Source organism: Pristis pectinata, chromosome 10 (assembly GCF_009764475.1).
Source record: "Pristis pectinata isolate sPriPec2 chromosome 10, sPriPec2.1.pri, whole genome shotgun sequence".
NCBI classification, from domain to species: domain Eukaryota; kingdom Metazoa; phylum Chordata; class Chondrichthyes; order Rhinopristiformes; family Pristidae; genus Pristis; species Pristis pectinata.
In genome coordinates, this window is record NC_067414.1 from 9,175,924 (window position 1) to 9,181,923 (window position 6,000).

Consider the following 6,000-nt stretch of genomic DNA (forward strand, 5'->3'; position numbering starts at 1 on the left):
CAATGGCCCAATGATGTAGGAACTGCAAATGGCATTTCAGTGACCAAAGCAAGAATCATTTGATCTATCACAGCAATCACCACTTCCCCTTGTTCGGTCATCCACCTTCCCAGGAGCAGCCTCTGGGACACCTGTAGACTGAACGACCCACTGCTTGTGTCCTTCAATAAGCATTTCAAGGTTTGGAGAAACTGCGGGCAATCCATGTCAAGCTCTCTGGTGAAAAGGGTTTGTATATACTTGTTTTCTAAAGCAGACAGCTGCTTTCCTTTTGTGTTTCCCATCCGGTAGATCAATAGTAAACTGTCTTTTGTGCTGCATGTGGCAATTACATAGTGAATGATCTTGCACGTCTGACTACAGCAACAATTAGAAAACAAATTTGCAGAGTGTATTGTCCAACATCCTGCAGCTCTCTCATTCAATGCTCAATGTGCTTTAATGATGTGCTGGAATCTTGCCACTCCTGTCGCTCTGATTTTCCAAAGTGCTTCCATGTTATCTCTGGTAAGCGATGTTATCTCTTATTCCTGTACTTTCCCGTTACAATTTGAAATTAATTTCATGTGCTGGGGTTTATCATTCATTCCACAGTGGAATTTTCTTCTGCCAAAAGACTAGATGTAAATTGGAGCTTTCAAAGCTGACATCAATAATTTTTCTTTGAGGAAGGGCATTAAGTGGTGTGAAGAAAAGGTGGGTTTATGGAGCCGGGAGATGTATCAGCTATGATCTAATATATTGGTGAGGAAAACTCAAAAGGGCTGGCTTTCTGTTGTTGCCCTGTATTTCAATCGAAAGGAAAAGGACATCCATCCCTCCCAAATCATGGGACTGGTACCATTTGGCATAGGACATAGAACAGTGCAGCACAGGAACAGGCCCTTCAGCCCACGATGTTGTGACGAACTAATTAAGCTAATGACACGTAACTCCTTCTGCCTGCATATCGTCCATACCCCTCCATCTCTGCACATTCATGTGCCTATCTAAGAGCCTCTTAAACACCTCTGTTGTATCTGCCTCCACCACCACCCCTGGCGGTGCATTCCAGGCACCCACCACTCTCTGTGTAAAAATTTGCCTCACACTACTCCTTTGAACTTTCCCCCTCTCACCTTAACTGCATGCCCTCTAATATTAGACATTTTGACCTTGGGACAAAGATACTGGCTGTCTACTCTATCTGTGCCTCTCATAATCTTATAAACTTCTATCAGGTCTCCCCTCAGCCCCCGACACTCCAGAGAAAACAACCCAAGTTTGTCCAACCTCTCCTTATAGCACATGCCCCGTAGTCCAGGCAGCATCCTGGTAAACCTCTTCTGAACCCTCCCCAAAGCCCCCACATCCTCCCTATAATGGGGCACCCAAAATTGAACACAATAATCCAGATTCAGCCAAACCAGAGTTTTATAAAGCTGCAACATAACTTCCTGACTCTTGAACTCAATGCCCCAACTAATAAAGACAAGCAAGCCATATACCTCCTTTACCATACTAACAACTTGTGCAGCCACTTCCAGGGAGCTATGGACTTACTTGGACCCCAACATCCCTCTGTACATCAACACTGTTAAGGGTCCTGCCATTAACTGTGTACTTTCCCTTTACATTTGATCTCCCAAAGTGCAACACCTCACACTTGCTCGGATTAAACTCCATCTGCTATTTCACTGCCCATATCTGCAATTGATCTATGTCCTAGTGCATCCTTTGGCAATCTTCTGCACTATCCACACCACCACCAATCTTTGTGTCATCAGCAAACTTACTAACCCACCCATCCACATTTTCATCCAAGTCATTTATATACATCACTAACAGCAGAGGTGCCAGTACAGATCCCTGCGGAACACCACCAGTCACGGATCTCCAGCCAGATAAGTCCCCAACCACTACCCTCTGACTTCTAAGTGCAAGACAATTCTGAATCTAAAAGACTACTGTGTATCCTCATGGCAGCTTTTCCTCTTCTGTTTTCCAATGCAGGCCAAGTCTCTAGTGAAGCAAAAGTAGGACCTTGTGCAGGCCATGAGGAAGAAAACTCACCCCACTTCCCTCCCATTATTCCATGCTTATCTCCTATCAGATTCCATCTTCTTCAGTCCTTTCTCAGTTCCACCTACCGCTTCCCAGCTTCTGACATCATTCCCACTCTCCTCCTTCTCCCTATCACCCCCCCTCACCTAGATCCACCTATCACCTGCCATCTCTTGCTCCACCTCTTCCCTCCACCTTATACTGACTATCTCCCCTCTTTCTTTCCAGTCCAGATGAAGGTTCTCGACCCGAAACGTCGACTGTCCATTTCCCTCCACAGATGCTGCCTGACCCACTGAGTTCCTCCAGCTCCTTTGTGTGTTACTCCTGATTCCCAGCATCTGCAGTCTCTCTTGTATCTCCACAAAGCTAGCACTGATCCTTTTACGCCAGAACATACAACTTTTAAAAAATAGGTGCAAAAGGTGAACACGAAAACATCTCAACCATTCAATAAGACCAGGGCAAATTTACCTCAACTCCACCTCTCTGCCCTTTCCCAATAATCCTTAATTACCCTAGTGCTGCAGAATCCAGAAGTCTCATACTTGCACATACTCAACGACCAAATCTCCACCGTCTTCTGGGATGGGGAAGTCTACAGATTCACGTCCCACTAACAGAAGAAATCTTTCCTCATCTCAGTTAAATGTCCAATGTTTTATTCTGAGACTGTGACCCCTGGACAAGACTCCTTTACCTCTAAATTATCTATCAAGGACAGGATGGAATGCCCACTCCACTTTCCTACCACTCTAGCATACCATAGATTATTGTTCTGTTAAACTATTACAATTTGGTGAAAAATACTAATAAGGAATGTTTACAAGTGAGATATTTATAATGAAGGGGAAGATCAAATATGTAAAGCAATGAAACATAGAAAACCTACAGCACACTTCAGGCCCTTCAGCCCACAAAGCTGTGCCGAACATGTCCCTACCTTAGAAATTACTAGGCTTACACATAGCCCTCTATTTTTTCTAAGCTCCATGTACATATCCAAAAGTATCTTAAAAGACCCTATCGTATCCGCCTCCACCACCGTTTCCGGCAGCCCATTCCATGCACTCACCACTCTCTGAGTAAAAAACTTACCCCTGACATCTCCTCTATACCTACTCCCCAGCACCTTAAACCTGTGTCCTCTTGTGGGAACCATTTCAGCCCTGGGGAAAAGCCTCTGACTATCCACACGATCAATGCCTCTCATCATCTTATACACCTCTATCAGGTCCCCCCTCATCCTCCGTCGCTCCAAGGAAAAAACAATGATGTAATAGTTGATTGACACTCTGCATAAGTTAAAGTAATGACTGAATTCTAAGTTCATTTTAGTCCTGTTGCAGGGTCTCAACCCAAAATGTCGACCATCCCTCTGCCTCCACAGATGCTGCCCGACATGCTGAGTTTCTCCAGCAGTTTGGTTTTTTATGGTCGGAGTTTATTTGTTGTCCTCCTTCTTCTTCTTAGGCCAACCCACAGGATTGTGGGTGACTTGTTTCCATTCCAGTTTTTGTGGGTTCTGAGATTGCTGATGAGACCCTTGTGGGAACCAGAGATGGGGCAGATGGGATAGTTTGTGAGGTGGGGTGCTCCTTCCACCACTTACACAAGACTTCTGTGTGCTCCTGATGCATGGCCTTAAGGTTCTCAATACCATCCTGAATGTTTCTTCTCCACTTTGAGCAGTTATGGGCCAGGGAAGCCGGTGATGTTGCATTTCTTCAAGGAAGCTTGAAGCACATCATTGAATCTGGTGTGGCATTCCAAAGATAACAAAGCAAAATTAGTTTATTTGAGCAGGCACGGTAGTGTAGCAGTTAGCCTAACGCTATTATAGCGCCAGCAACCTGGGTTCAATTCCGACTACTGTTCGTAAGGAATTTGTACATTCTCCCTGTGTCTGCGTGGGTTTCCTCCAGGTGCTCCAGTTTCCTCCCACATTCTAAAGACGTACGGGTTAGGAGTTGCGGGCATGCTATGTTGGCGCCGGAAGTGTGGCGACACTTGCGGGCTGCCCCCAGAACACTTTATGCAAAAGATGCATTTCACTGTGTGTTTCGATGTACATGTGACTAACTAAGATAAAGATAAAGATCATAAAGTCAGCCACCCATGTTCTATTATGCACCAATCTTCACAGAAAACAGAGCAAAATATCATGGAAAATAGGCAAATGTTATGGATTCAGCCCATTTAAACTCACGTTGACTATTCTCACCCTCAATAATTTCTTCAGAGACTCTTGCCCAATGTAGAAAGACAGAAGCTTGAAAACCAAACAATCATTACATGCAACAAACAATCTGCTGGAAGAACTCAGCGGGTCGAGCAGCATCTGTGGGAGGAAAGGAACTGTCAATGTTTTGGGTCGAAAGCCCACCGAGTTCCTCCAGCAGATTGTTTGTTGCTCCAGATTCCAGCATCTGCAGTCTCCAATCATTACATGCATGACTTTGACGATGACGAAGCTCATTTGAAGATAATTTCAGAGGTCAGAACAATGAATTACTTATCTCCTCTAGCACCATGTTCCTGGGAGTGAACATCACCAACAGCCTGTCCTGGTCAAATCACATAGAAGCCCCGGCCAAGAAAGCTCACCAGCGCCTCTACTTCCTCAGGAGGCTAAAGAAGTTCAGTATGTCCCTTTGACTCTCACCAACTATGCACCACAGAAAGCATCCTATCTGGATGTATCACGGCTTGGTACAGCAACTGCTCTGCCCGGGACCACAAGAAACTGCAGAGAGTTGTGGGCACAGCCCAGTGCATCACGGACACCAGCCTCCCCTCCTTGGACTCTGTCTTTACCTCTCGCTGTCTTGGTGAAGCAACAAGGATAATCAAAGACCCCACCCACCTGGGCTATTCTCTCTTCTCTCCTCTTCCATCAGGTAGAAGATACAGGAGCCTGAGGGCACGTACCACCAGACTTAAGGACATCTTCTACCCCACTGTGATAAGACTATTGAACGGTTCCCTTATATGATGAGATGGACTGTGACCTCACGATCCACCTTGTTGTGACCTTGCACCTTATTGCACTGCACTTTCTCTGTAGCTGTGACACTTTATTCTGTACTGTTATTGTTTTTACCTGTACTACATCAATGCACTCTGTACTAACCCAATATAACTGCACTGTGTAATGAATTGATCTGTACGATCGGTATGCAAGACAAGTTTTTCACTGTACCTCAGTACAAGTGACAATAATAAACCAATACCAATACCTAGATAAATGAGGTGTTCTGCAGTGACCGACTTCTCTCGAAACACATTTCTGTGAATATGAAGAACGTTGGTACCTTCCAAGGAAGAGCACTCTACAGTTTTAAAAGGGGTGCAAGAGCTTAGAGCGAAAGGATTGCTGTTGTGGAAGGTAGGCACAGGGAGGTGATTTGGTGTTGGGCTGTAAGCCTGGCAGAGGTAATTAAGGTAGGAAAAGATGATGGGGTGAAGTGCTTTAAACAAGATAATGATAATTTTAGTCGAAGTACTGGGAGCTAGTGTAGGTCAGCGAACCCAAGGATGCTGAATAATTAGGATGGGGTAGAAAGGTAGAGTTTTCAATGAGCTGAAGTTTATGGTGTGGGGTGGGGATGGAAGTAGGGAGGTCAGCCAGGAGAGTGTTGGAAAATGGAATTGATGGTGAGAATATGGAGCTTGTGGTGGGGAAAGAAGAAGGTCTTCAATAACAGGAGGAAACTGGAGTTCATCATGGTGGGTTAGCAGGAATGCTATAATTTTCCACTTCACCCTTTACATGAAAAAGCAATGAAGGGGAGAAATGCACGGTGTATGAAAGAGAAACAGTCAGACAGTGGAGGGTTGAGGGATGGAATGGATAAACAGAGCAAGCTGGAGAGTTCCATTCTCTAACATCCGTTCCCTCTGTTTGAAGGGCACCTAATGTCTCCAGTTCTCCCTTCCCGAAGTAACCCACTCCAT